Raw genomic sequence first — 12,008 nt, 5'->3', positions numbered from 1 at the left:
CACTGCTCAAAACTCCAAGTGCCCTTCCCCGAAAAAGCAGAAGAAGCGAAGAATCGCGCAACAGGGTGCTGACACAAAAGCGCAACCACTGCGTGAGAAAGCCAATCAGGTGCGTCAGAAGATGACCGACGTGACGTCTCAGGTTTCCACTGCAACTCCCCAGACATCCAAAAAGTCCCGCACTGACGACTCAGAGGCTGACTCCGACAACAGACCCACCCCGTCACAGACGAAGATGATGTCGGTAGCTACAGAAGGTACAGGTGGCCACCTGCCAGATAGCAGTGCAGATCCGCCTGCAGCTCACCACCCGCGTAACTGGGCGGACGACGTCGAAGAATGCTCTCACGACAACGGTATGACCGAAGTACAGGGACAAGACCGAGAAACAGTGTCAGAAGTGCGGGAAACGGAATCGCATGAGCAACGGAAGACTGAATCTGCTCTTCAGACGGTCGATGCCGACCCCGACTTCTTTTAATTGATGCCCCTCCGTCATCCCTAAGGGAGCGGCTCAGCGCCACGCATACCTCTGCCCTCATGCCACCCTTACAGGCATACCGTGTTGCCACGGTCAACATCAACAAGATCAGCAGTACGTCAAACCTGAGGAATCTTACGGATCTTGTATGCAGCTGATGTCGACATTGCGCTGTTGCAAGAGGTCGCCGACATTGATCTGGATCGTATCACAGGTTACAATGCGTTAATCAACCCGGGACGTGGCAGTGAACTCGGAACTGCACTTTTGACCAAAGAAGGCATCGCCGTAGCCAATGTCGACAGACTGCCGAACAGCAGAGGTATTGCGGGGACAATCCATAACACCCGATTCATAAATGTTTATGCCCCTTCTGGAACGGGAAAAAAAACGCCAGAGATCGGAGTTTTTTAAGGAAGAGATAGTGCCGCTTTTTACAACCCGCACAGGCCAAGTCGTATTTGCCGGTGATTTCAGCTGTGTACTGAAACCCAAAGACCAAACGCCACATTTTAACACTTCCATAGAACTTCTGGACATTGTTCGAGAATTAAACCTACTCGACACGTGGGAACTTAAACACGGCGACATGCCCGGTTTTACCCACGTCACCAGCCATTCTGCCAGCCGCATTGACAGAATTTATGCAACTTCCAATTTACGAAACCATATTTTGCAAGCGGAGCGATGGCCGCTTATATTCTCTGACCATGTAGCATATATCTGTACCATAAATATGGAAAAACAGGGTACATATAGAGCTAGAGGCCCGTGGAAACTGAATGTTTCCCATTTATCAGATCCAGGGTGCCACACCGTCTTCCAACACACATGGGCAGATTGTGAAAGGAAATTTCCACTGTACACTTCGGCTTTCTCGTGGTGGTTAAAATGTGCAAAGCCAGCTCTAATAAAAGCGATGAAGTGTTACTCTTGCGAGAAATACGCCTGGCAGAGGACCACAATAGAATTCTATTTTCAGTGCCTACGAGAACTTTATACCGACGATAATACAGTAGTGGCCAATCACATGCAGATCAAAAGAATCAAGGCGACACTCCTAACACTGACGCGACGACAATCTGAAGGCTATCAAGTGAGAACACGCCTGCAAAATGCAGTGCGGGAGGAGACAACATCCATGTACCACGTTATACAAGAGCAAAAAAGACGAAACAGGAAAATACTGACTGAGCTAAAAACTGCAGACGGTCGCCTTTTCGACACACAAACTGCTATTCAAGAAGTAATTTATAAACATTTTACGGCGTTACTAGCTGAAAAACCAATAGATGTGGCAGCGCAGGCAGTCCTTACGGACAGGGCGTGGGGGAGACTTAGTCCGGAACAGGCGGAAGAACTCGCCTCAGACATACTCGAGGATGAAGTGGCAGACGCCATTCTCAGAAGCCCAAGAAATAAATCGCCTGGTCCTGACGGATTACCTGCCGAGTTTTATCACACATTTAGGCGACAGTTAATTAGTAAGTTGACTCTGGTCTGTAATGACATTATGAACATTCGAAATGACAGCTTGAAAGATTTTTGTAAAGGGATAGTGGTGCTAGTACCAAAAACTCCAGGAGGCAAAACTGTAGAGAATCTCCGGCCTTTAACATTGCTTAACACTGACTATAAAATTTTCGCACGTGTCATTATGCAACGATTAAATTCAGTCATTACCAGCGTTACCGGCGACTACCAAACGTGCGTTGGACCAAATAGAAATATTTTCCACACTTTAACTGCATATAGAGATCTCATAGCGATTGCCGAAGCCTGTGACATCCCAAGTGCCCTTGTGTCCCTCGACTTTGAAAAGGCCTTTGACAGGGTGAACCACTCCTATCTCCTACGCACCATGGACGCCATGCATTTTCCTCAGAAAATCACTGATACTGTTAAAACCCTCCTGATGAATGGTACGTCGCAAATCAATGTAAATGGACGCTTAAGCAGGCCGATCAGTATCGCCAGTTCAGTACGACAGGGCTGCCCAATGTCGATGGCATTGTTTGCCATAGCACTCGAGCCATTCTTGTACTCCCTGACGCAAGACCTTCCAGGGCTGCTCATTCATGGTCAGAGGATTATTTGCCAGGCTTACGCAGATGATGTCAGTTTTGTAGTAACGAAAGACGAGGACTTAGAGAAAGCTTTCCACATTGTAGCAACGTATGAAGCTGCATCGGGGGCGAAACTCAACCGTCACAAGTCAGGCTTAATGCACATTGGACGCGGATTAGAACTCGGTGCTGCTGAAAGAATAAGAAGCTTGGAAACGATCACCTGCCTCGGGATTGAATACACACGCAATGTCTGCCGCACGGCTGCCTTGAACTATCGAAAAATGCTGGCAAAAATGCGCGCTGGCATACGGCAACATAGCCTGCGAGCTCTAAATGCCATTCAAAGAGTGGCTTTAGTTAACACCTACATAATTTCCAAAGTAAATTACGTTGCCCAAGTACTGCCATTACCAAAGACTATGGCACAACAAATGTTAGCGGCGCTTGGCCACTTTGTTACCAGGGGTCAGATATTTAAAGTAAAGTATGAAACCCTCACCCTACCAGTTTGGAAGGGAGGCCTCAATTTGACGGATGTCTACCTCAAAGCAAAAGCCCTGTATGTTAGTCAAACATACAAACAGTGGCACAGATCACCTAACACACTGACGGCTCACATTTTGAATGAAATAGTGCCTCCCAATCTGGATCCACCTGTAGATGTAAAACACATTCTGAACTCGCTCTGTCACTTCAGGTATTTCATACTAGAACTTAGCTACATACAACGAAGAATTCCAGAGGCAGACCGACACAAAGTCAAAGCGATTTACGCCACATTGACGGAAAGTACACCACGCAATATAGTGGAGGAGAAATGTCGAGGTTATAACTGGAAACAAGTCTGGGAGAACATTCACGACCCACTTCTTTCATCTACAGTTCGCTCAACTTGGTACATGGCAGTCAATAGGAAATTTCCGACCACTTCGAGGTTACACAAGATTCACCTGGCTGAAGCACCGAATTGTATCAGATGTCACTTAGTTGACACAGACGAGCATAGATTTACTTGCTACGCTGTACAGGACATATGGTCCCTCTGCACACGGAAACTCGCAAGCATACTGCGAACGTCACCAAGAACGATAACACCGACACGCCTACTCAACCTTGACGAAGTTCCCTATCCCAATACAAAACGACGTGCCGTCAATTGGCTAAAGGGCCAGACTGTATACTACATACTATCCGAGAAAGAGAAGAGTACAGAAGAATATTGGTTACATTTAACGATGGAACACCAGACACTACTACGAACGACGAAATATAGAGAAAACTATGCTTGTTTTTTATTACGAACGTTGACATAGAGTCACTATATTGCAAAAATCTTTAATGATTTTTTTTCATAGCATTTGCCATACTAATGGGGCGACACTTTTATTCTTTTATTTTCCTTATGTTAGAATACCTAAACGGTACCCTGGTAGGATGTCATGGAGACATTGGTGGCCGGGGCTTCGGAGTTACGAGCAGCTCAAACAGGAATAACACTTGAGAGATGGACGAACAAACGAATTTTCGACAACGGAATACATCAGCAATAGCTATTCACCGAGAAGACAAACTTTGAAGCCACCAGTCTGCTGAAATTCCCCACGTACACCTACGGCGAGTCAGGGCTACCAATCAAGAAGTATTTTCATTTCCGTCTCGTGAGGAGACATTTAGTTTCTTACAATTACAGCTACTGAAGCTAGCCGATGAAGGCAATTTTGGCGAGTGCAAGTGACGGGCTATAAGGGGAGGATGGAGGCCCGAAAAAAAAAAAAAAAAAAAAAAAGGGGTATGATTCCTGCTTAGGGTGCAGGAGGTCCCGGGTTCAAATCCCGGACGAGCCCTAGCGTTTTGTGCAAACTGATCGCACGTCAGTGGCTGAGTCAGCGCAAAAAGCTCGCCGTCAATATCAAATGAATTTCTTATTCGATGTGAGCAATTGACACTCGGGTCCGACGCGTGAAGGCGATTACGAAGGTTTCGGGTACAGATGGTAGCAGATGCATGTTACTACGTCTTGCTTAAAGTGATGAAAAAGTGTTTCCGCCCGGGATCGAACCGGGGACCTTCTGCGTGTTAGGCAGACGTGATAACCGCTACACCACGGAAACTGCTTGTGTGCACCTTACTTCACAGATAACTTGTAGTGATGTTGCCATCGTAACTAAAAAATTCAATAAATGTGGTACTTGCAAAACGAAGGGACATGCAGCAGATCCACACACGACGTGGCTCATTGGAGGACAATACGACATAGGCAGGAAAATTCTGTTCCCGCCCGGGATCGAACCGAGGACCTTCTGCGTGTGAAGCAGACGTGATAACCGCTACACTACGGAAACGACGGACCCGGGGAGTCCATCCTTGTTCACTCGAACTTGCCTCAGACTTTCTCTCGTTCGCGAATGCACACACGACAGTTCTTTTGTCAGCCTGGAACCCATCACAGCCGAGGGCTCAAGAAGTCTTCGGGGTGCTCGAGAGGGTGTCTGCCGTAGCACCCCTAACGAGATAGCGGCGTTTCGCGCAGTCGTTATTGCAAGTCATATCAGCAAAAGCAATCACTTTCTCAACAGCAGGCAGTGCGAGCCCAGCGGCAGCTCTACATGAAGGTACCAGTAGCCCAGGAAGGCCGCCGACCGCGGGAATTCGCGCCGGCCCCATCCCGCCAGCGTACACGAGACTTCCAGGGCACCCTGGACGACATCGATGGACTGGAATAATTGGCATTCGCCGTGTCACAGGGCTCGTTGGTCTAGGTGTATGATTCATGCTAAGGGTGCAGGAGGTCCCGGGTTCAAATCCCGGACGAGCCCTATCGTTTTGTGCAAACTGATCGCACGTCAGTGGCTGAGTCAGCGCAAAAAGCTCGCCGTCAATATCAAATGAATTTCTTATTCGATGTGAGCAATTGACACTCGGGTCCGACGCGTGAAGGCGATTACGAAGGTTTCGGGTACAGATGGTAGCAGATGCATGTTAGTACGTCTTGCTTAAAGTGATGAAAAAGTGTTTCCGCCCGGGATCGAACCGGGGACCTTCTGCGTGTTAGGCAGACGTGATAACCGCTACACCACGGAAACTGCTTGTGTGCACCTTACTTCACAGATAACTTGTAGTGATGTTGCCATCGTAACTAAAAAATTCAATAAATGTGGTACTTGCAAAACGAAGGGACATGCAGCAGATCCACACACGACGTGGCTCATTGGAGGACAATACGACATAGGCAGGAAAATTCTGTTCCCGCCCGGGATCGAACCGGGGACCTTCTGCGTGTGAAGCAGACGTGATAACCGCTACACTACGGAAACGACGGACACGGGGAGTCCATCCTTGTTCACTCGAACTTGCCTCAGACTTTCTCTCGTTCGCGAATGCACACACGACAGTTCTTTTGTCAGCCTGGAACCCATCACAGCCGAGGGCTCAAGAAGTCTTCGGGGTGCTCGAGAGGGTGTCTGCCGTAGCACCCCTAACGAGATAGCGGCGTTTCGCGCAGTCGTTATTGCAAGTCATATCAGCAAAAGCAATCACTTTCTCAACAGCAGGCAGTGCGAGCCCAGCGGCAGCTCTACATGAAGGTACCAGTAGCCCAGGAAGGCCGCCGACCGCGGGAATTCGCGCCGGCCCCATCCCGCCAGCGTACACGAGACTTCCAGGGCACCCTGGACGACATCGATGGACTGGAATAATTGGCATTCGCCGTGTCACAGGGCTCGTTGGTCTAGGTGTATGATTCATGCTAAGGGTGCAGGAGGTCCCGGGTTCAAATCCCGGACGAGCCCTATCGTTTTGTGCAAACTGATCGCACGTCAGTGGCTGAGTCAGCGCAAAAAGCTCGCCGTCAATATCAAATGAATTTCTTATTCGATGTGAGCAATTGACACTCGGGTCCGACGCGTGAAGGCGATTACGAAGGTTTCGGGTACAGATGGTAGCAGATGCATGTTAGTACGTCTTGCTTAAAGTGATGAAAAAGTGTTTCCGCCCGGGATCGAACCGGGGACCTTCTGCGTGTTAGGCAGACGTGATAACCGCTACACCACGGAAACTGCTTGTGTGCACCTTACTTCACAGACAACTTGTAGTGATGTTGCCATCGTAACTAAAAAATTCAATAAATGTGGTACTTGCAAAACGAAGGGACATGCAGCAGATCCACACACGACGTGGCTCATTGGAGGACAATACGACATAGGCAGGAAAATTCTGTTCCCGCCCGGGATCGAACCGGGGACCTTCTGCGTGTGAAGCAGACGTGATAACCGCTACACTACGGAAACGACGGACCCGGGGAGTCCATCCTTGTTCACTCGAACTTGCCTCAGACTTTCTCTCGTTCGCGAATGCACACACGACAGTTCTTTTGTCAGCCTGGAACCCATCACAGCCGAGGGCTCAAGAAGTCTTCGGGGTGCTCGAGAGGGTGTCTGCCGTAGCACCCCTAACGAGATAGCGGCGTTTCGCGCAGTCGTTATTGCAAGTCATATCAGCAAAAGCAATCACTTTCTCAACAGCAGGCAGTGCGAGCCCAGCGGCAGCTCTACATGAAGGTACCAGTAGCCCAGGAAGGCCGCCGACCGCGGGAATTCGCGCCGGCCCCATCCCGCCAGCGTACACGAGACTTCCAGGGCACCCTGGACGACATCGATGGACTGGAATAATTGGCATTCGCCGTGTCACAGGGCTCGTTGGTCTAGGTGTATGATTCATGCTAAGGGTGCAGGAGGTCCCGGGTTCAAATCCCGGACGAGCCCTATCGTTTTGTGCAAACTGATCGCACGTCAGTGGCTGAGTCAGCGCAAAAAGCTCGCCGTCAATATCAAATGAATTTCTTATTCGATGTGAGCAATTGACACTCGGGTCCGACGCGTGAAGGCGATTACGAAGGTTTCGGGTACAGATGGTAGCAGATGCATGTTAGTACGTCTTGCTTAAAGTGATGAAAAAGTGTTTCCGCCCGGGATCGAACCGGGGACCTTCTGCGTGTTAGGCAGACGTGATAACCGCTACACCACGGAAACTGCTTGTGTGCACCTTACTTCACAGACAACTTGTAGTGATGTTGCCATCGTAACTAAAAAATTCAATAAATGTGGTACTTGCAAAACGAAGGGACATGCAGCAGATCCACACACGACGTGGCTCATTGGAGGACAATACGACATAGGCAGGAAAATTCTGTTCCCGCCCGGGATCGAACCGGGGACCTTCTGCGTGTGAAGCAGACGTGATAACCGCTACACTACGGAAACGACGGACCCGGGGAGTCCATCCTTGTTCACTCGAACTTGCCTCAGACTTTCTCTCGTTCGCGAATGCACACACGACAGTTCTTTTGTCAGCCTGGAACCCATCACAGCCGAGGGCTCAAGAAGTCTTCGGGGTGCTCGAGAGGGTGTCTGCCGTAGCACCCCTAACGAGATAGCGGCGTTTCGCGCAGTCGTTATTGCAAGTCATATCAGCAAAAGCAATCACTTTCTCAACAGCAGGCAGTGCGAGCCCAGCGGCAGCTCTACATGAAGGTACCAGTAGCCCAGGAAGGCCGCCGACCGCGGGAATTCGCGCCGGCCCCATCCCGCCAGCGTACACGAGACTTCCGGGGCACCCTGGACCACATCGATGGACTGGAATAATTGGCATTCGCCGTGTCACAGGGCTCGTTGGTCTAGGTGTATGATTCATGCTAAGGGTGCAGGAGGTCCCGGGTTCAAATCCCGGACGAGCCCTATCGTTTTGTGCAAACTGATCGCACGTCAGTGGCTGAGTCAGCGCAAAAAGCTCGCCGTCAATATCAAATGAATTTCTTATTCGATGTGAGCAATTGACACTCGGGTCCGACGCGTGAAGGCGATTACGAAGGTTTCGGGTACAGATGGTAGCAGATGCATGTTAGTACGTCTTGCTTAAAGTGATGAAAAAGTGTTTCCGCCCGGGATCGAACCGGGGACCTTCTGCGTGTTAGGCAGACGTGATAACCGCTACACCACGGAAACTGCTTGTGTGCACCTTACTTCACAGACAACTTGTAGTGATGTTGCCATCGTAACTAAAAAATTCAATAAATGTGGTACTTGCAAAACGAAGGGACATGCAGCAGATCCACACACGACGTGGCTCATTGGAGGACAATACGACATAGGCAGGAAAATTGTGTTCCCGCCCGGGATCGAACCGGGGACCTTCTGCGTGTGAAGCAGACGTGATAACCGCTACACTACGGAAACGACGGACCCGGGGAGTCCATCCTTGTTCACTCGAACTTGCCTCAGACTTTCTCTCGTTCGCGAATGCACACACGACAGTTCTTTTGTCAGCCTGGAACCCATCACAGCCGAGGGCTCAAGAAGTCTTCGGGGTGCTCGAGAGGGTGTCTGCCGTAGCACCCCTAACGAGATAGCGGCGTTTCGCGCAGTCGTTATTGCAAGTCATATCAGCAAAAGCAATCACTTTCTCAACAGCAGGCAGTGCGAGCCCAGCGGCAGCTCTACATGAAGGTACCAGTAGCCCAGGAAGGCCGCCGACCGCGGGAATTCGCGCCGGCCCCATCCCGCCAGCGTACACGAGACTTCCAGGGCACCCTGGACGACATCGATGGACTGGAATAATTGGCATTCGCCGTGTCACAGGGCTCGTTGGTCTAGGTGTATGATTCATGCTAAGGGTGCAGGAGGTCCCGGGTTCAAATCCCGGACGAGCCCTATCGTTTTGTGCAAACTGATCGCACGTCAGTGGCTGAGTCAGCGCAAAAAGCTCGCCGTCAATATCAAATGAATTTCTTATTCGATGTGAGCAATTGACACTCGGGTCCGACGCGTGAAGGCGATTACGAAGGTTTCGGGTACAGATGGTAGCAGATGCATGTTAGTACGTCTTGCTTAAAGTGATGAAAAAGTGTTTCCGCCCGGGATCGAACCGGGGACCTTCTGCGTGTTAGGCAGACGTGATAACCGCTACACCACGGAAACTGCTTGTGTGCACCTTACTTCACAGACAACTTGTAGTGATGTTGCCATCGTAACTAAAAAATTCAATAAATGTGGTACTTGCAAAACGAAGGGACATGCAGCAGATCCACACACGACGTGGCTCATTGGAGGACAATACGACATAGGCAGGAAAATTCTGTTCCCGCCCGGGATCGAACCGGGGACCTTCTGCGTGTGAAGCAGACGTGATAACCGCTACACTACGGAAACGACGGACCCGGGGAGTCCATCCTTGTTCACTCGAACTTGCCTCAGACTTTCTCTCGTTCGCGAATGCACACACGACAGTTCTTTTGTCAGCCTGGAACCCATCACAGCCGAGGGCTCAAGAAGTCTTCGGGGTGCTCGAGAGGGTGTCTGCCGTAGCACCCCTAACGAGATAGCGGCGTTTCGCGCAGTCGTTATTGCAAGTCATATCAGCAAAAGCAATCACTTTCTCAACAGCAGGCAGTGCGAGCCCAGCGGCAGCTCTACATGAAGGTACCAGTAGCCCAGGAAGGCCGCCGACCGCGGGAATTCGCGCCGGCCCCATCCCGCCAGCGTACACGAGACTTCCGGGGCACCCTGGACGACATCGATGGACTGGAATAATTGGCATTCGCCGTCTCACAGGGCTCGTTGGTCTAGGTGTATGATTCATGCTAAGGGTGCAGGAGGTCCCGGGTTCAAATCCCGGACGAGCCCTATCGTTTTGTGCAAACTGATCGCACGTCAGTGGCTGAGTCAGCGCAAAAAGCTCGCCGTCAATATCAAATGAATTTCTTATTCGATGTGAGCAATTGACACTCGGGTCCGACGCGTGAAGGCGATTACGAAGGTTTCGGGTACAGATGGTAGCAGATGCATGTTAGTACGTCTTGCTTAAAGTGATGAAAAAGTGTTCCCGCCCGGGATCGAACCGGGGACCTTCTGCGTGTTAGGCAGACGTGATAACCGCTACACCACGGAAACTGCTTGTGTGCACCTTACTTCACAGACAACTTGTAGTGATGTTGCCATCGTAACTAAAAAATTCAATAAATGTGGTACTTGCAAAACGAAGGGACATGCAGCAGATCCACACACGACGTGGCTCATTGGAGGACAATACGACATGGGCAGGAAAATTCTGTTCCCGCCCGGGATCGAACCGGGGACCTTCTGCGTGTGAAGCAGACGTGATAACCGCTACACTACGGAAACGACGGACCCGGGGAGTCCATCCTTGTTCACTCGAACTTGCCTCAGACTTTCTCTCGTTCGCGAATGCACACACGACAGTTCTTTTGTCAGCCTGGAACCCATCACAGCCGAGGGCTCAAGAAGTCTTCGGGGTGCTCGAGAGGGTGTCTGCCGTAGCACCCCTAACGAGATAGCGGCGTTTCGCGCAGTCGTTATTGCAAGTCATATCAGCAAAAGCAATCACTTTCTCAACAGCAGGCAGTGCGAGCCCAGCGGCAGCTCTACATGAAGGTACCAGTAGCCCAGGAAGGCCGCCGACCGCGGGAATTCGCGCCGGCCCCATCCCGCCAGCGTACACGAGACTTCCAGGGCACCCTGGACGACATCGATGGACTGGAATAATTGGCATTCGCCGTGTCACAGGGCTCGTTGGTCTAGGTGTATGATTCATGCTAAGGGTGCAGGAGGTCTCGGGTTCAAATCCCGGACGAGCCCTATCGTTTTGTGCAAACTGATCGCACGTCAGTGGCTGAGTCAGCGCAAAAAGCTCGCCGTCAATATCAAATGAATTTCTTATTCGATGTGAGCAATTGACACTCGGGTCCGACGCGTGAAGGCGATTACGAAGGTTTCGGGTACAGATGGTAGCAGATGCATGTTAGTACGTCTTGCTTAAAGTGATGAAAAAGTGTTTCCGCCCGGGATCGAACCGGGGACCTTCTGCGTGTTAGGCAGACGTGATAACCGCTACACCACGGAAACTGCTTGTGTGCACCTTACTTCACAGACAACTTGTAGTGATGTTGCCATCGTAACTAAAAAATTCAATAAATGTGGTACTTGCAAAACGAAGGGACATGCAGCAGATCCACACACGACGTGGCTCATTGGAGGACAATACGACATAGGCAGGAAAATTCTGTTCCCGCCCGGGATCGAACCGGGGACCTTCTGCGTGTAAAGCAGACGTGATAACCGCTACACTACGGAAACGACGGACCCGGGGAGTCCATCCTTGTTCACTCGAACTTGCCTCAGACTTTCTCTCGTTCGCGAATGCACACACGACAGTTCTTTTGTCAGCCTGGAACCCATCACAGCCGAGGGCTCAAGAAGTCTTCGGGGTGCTCGAGAGGGTGTCTGCCGTAGCACCCCTAACGAGATAGCGGCGTTTCGCGCAGTCGTTATTGCAAGTCATATCAGCAAAAGCAATCACTTTCTCAACAGCAGGCAGTGCGAGCCCAGCGGCAGCTCTACATGAAGGTACCAGTAGCCCAGGAAGGCCGCCGACCGCGGGAATTCGCG

General features: G+C 50.6%; 16 non-coding genes across 16 annotated transcripts; all 16 read right to left on the bottom strand.

Annotated features, from left to right (window-relative positions):
* Positions 1-4,588: 4,588 nt before the first annotated feature.
* Trnav-aac lies at positions 4,589-4,661 on the bottom strand. Its single transcript has one exon. It is a non-coding gene; the product is annotated as a tRNA-Val (tRNA).
* A 158-nt stretch (positions 4,662-4,819) lies between these two features.
* Positions 4,820-4,892, bottom strand: Trnav-cac. The gene has a single exon. It is a non-coding gene; the product is annotated as a tRNA-Val (tRNA).
* Positions 4,893-5,560: 668 nt separating this feature from the next.
* Trnav-aac lies at positions 5,561-5,633 on the bottom strand. The gene has a single exon. It is a non-coding gene; the product is annotated as a tRNA-Val (tRNA).
* A 158-nt stretch (positions 5,634-5,791) lies between these two features.
* Positions 5,792-5,864, bottom strand: Trnav-cac. Its single transcript has one exon. It is a non-coding gene; the product is annotated as a tRNA-Val (tRNA).
* A 668-nt stretch (positions 5,865-6,532) lies between these two features.
* On the bottom strand, positions 6,533-6,605 carry Trnav-aac. The gene has a single exon. It is a non-coding gene; the product is annotated as a tRNA-Val (tRNA).
* Positions 6,606-6,763: 158 nt separating this feature from the next.
* Trnav-cac lies at positions 6,764-6,836 on the bottom strand. Its single transcript has one exon. It is a non-coding gene; the product is annotated as a tRNA-Val (tRNA).
* Positions 6,837-7,504: 668 nt separating this feature from the next.
* Positions 7,505-7,577, bottom strand: Trnav-aac. Its single transcript has one exon. It is a non-coding gene; the product is annotated as a tRNA-Val (tRNA).
* A 158-nt stretch (positions 7,578-7,735) lies between these two features.
* On the bottom strand, positions 7,736-7,808 carry Trnav-cac. Its single transcript has one exon. It is a non-coding gene; the product is annotated as a tRNA-Val (tRNA).
* A 668-nt stretch (positions 7,809-8,476) lies between these two features.
* Positions 8,477-8,549, bottom strand: Trnav-aac. The gene has a single exon. It is a non-coding gene; the product is annotated as a tRNA-Val (tRNA).
* Positions 8,550-8,707: 158 nt separating this feature from the next.
* Positions 8,708-8,780, bottom strand: Trnav-cac. Its single transcript has one exon. It is a non-coding gene; the product is annotated as a tRNA-Val (tRNA).
* Positions 8,781-9,448: 668 nt separating this feature from the next.
* Positions 9,449-9,521, bottom strand: Trnav-aac. Its single transcript has one exon. It is a non-coding gene; the product is annotated as a tRNA-Val (tRNA).
* Positions 9,522-9,679: 158 nt separating this feature from the next.
* Positions 9,680-9,752, bottom strand: Trnav-cac. The gene has a single exon. It is a non-coding gene; the product is annotated as a tRNA-Val (tRNA).
* Positions 9,753-10,420: 668 nt separating this feature from the next.
* On the bottom strand, positions 10,421-10,493 carry Trnav-aac. The gene has a single exon. It is a non-coding gene; the product is annotated as a tRNA-Val (tRNA).
* Positions 10,494-10,651: 158 nt separating this feature from the next.
* Trnav-cac lies at positions 10,652-10,724 on the bottom strand. Its single transcript has one exon. It is a non-coding gene; the product is annotated as a tRNA-Val (tRNA).
* Positions 10,725-11,392: 668 nt separating this feature from the next.
* On the bottom strand, positions 11,393-11,465 carry Trnav-aac. Its single transcript has one exon. It is a non-coding gene; the product is annotated as a tRNA-Val (tRNA).
* A 158-nt stretch (positions 11,466-11,623) lies between these two features.
* Trnav-uac lies at positions 11,624-11,696 on the bottom strand. Its single transcript has one exon. It is a non-coding gene; the product is annotated as a tRNA-Val (tRNA).
* Between the last annotated feature and the right edge of the window lie 312 nt (positions 11,697-12,008).

Source organism: Schistocerca americana, unplaced genomic scaffold, assembly GCF_021461395.2.
Source record: "Schistocerca americana isolate TAMUIC-IGC-003095 unplaced genomic scaffold, iqSchAmer2.1 HiC_scaffold_139, whole genome shotgun sequence".
In the NCBI taxonomy this organism is placed as follows: domain Eukaryota; kingdom Metazoa; phylum Arthropoda; class Insecta; order Orthoptera; family Acrididae; genus Schistocerca; species Schistocerca americana.
Note: the sequence above shows the minus strand (reverse complement) of the source record. Positions and strands in the feature narration are given on the sequence as shown.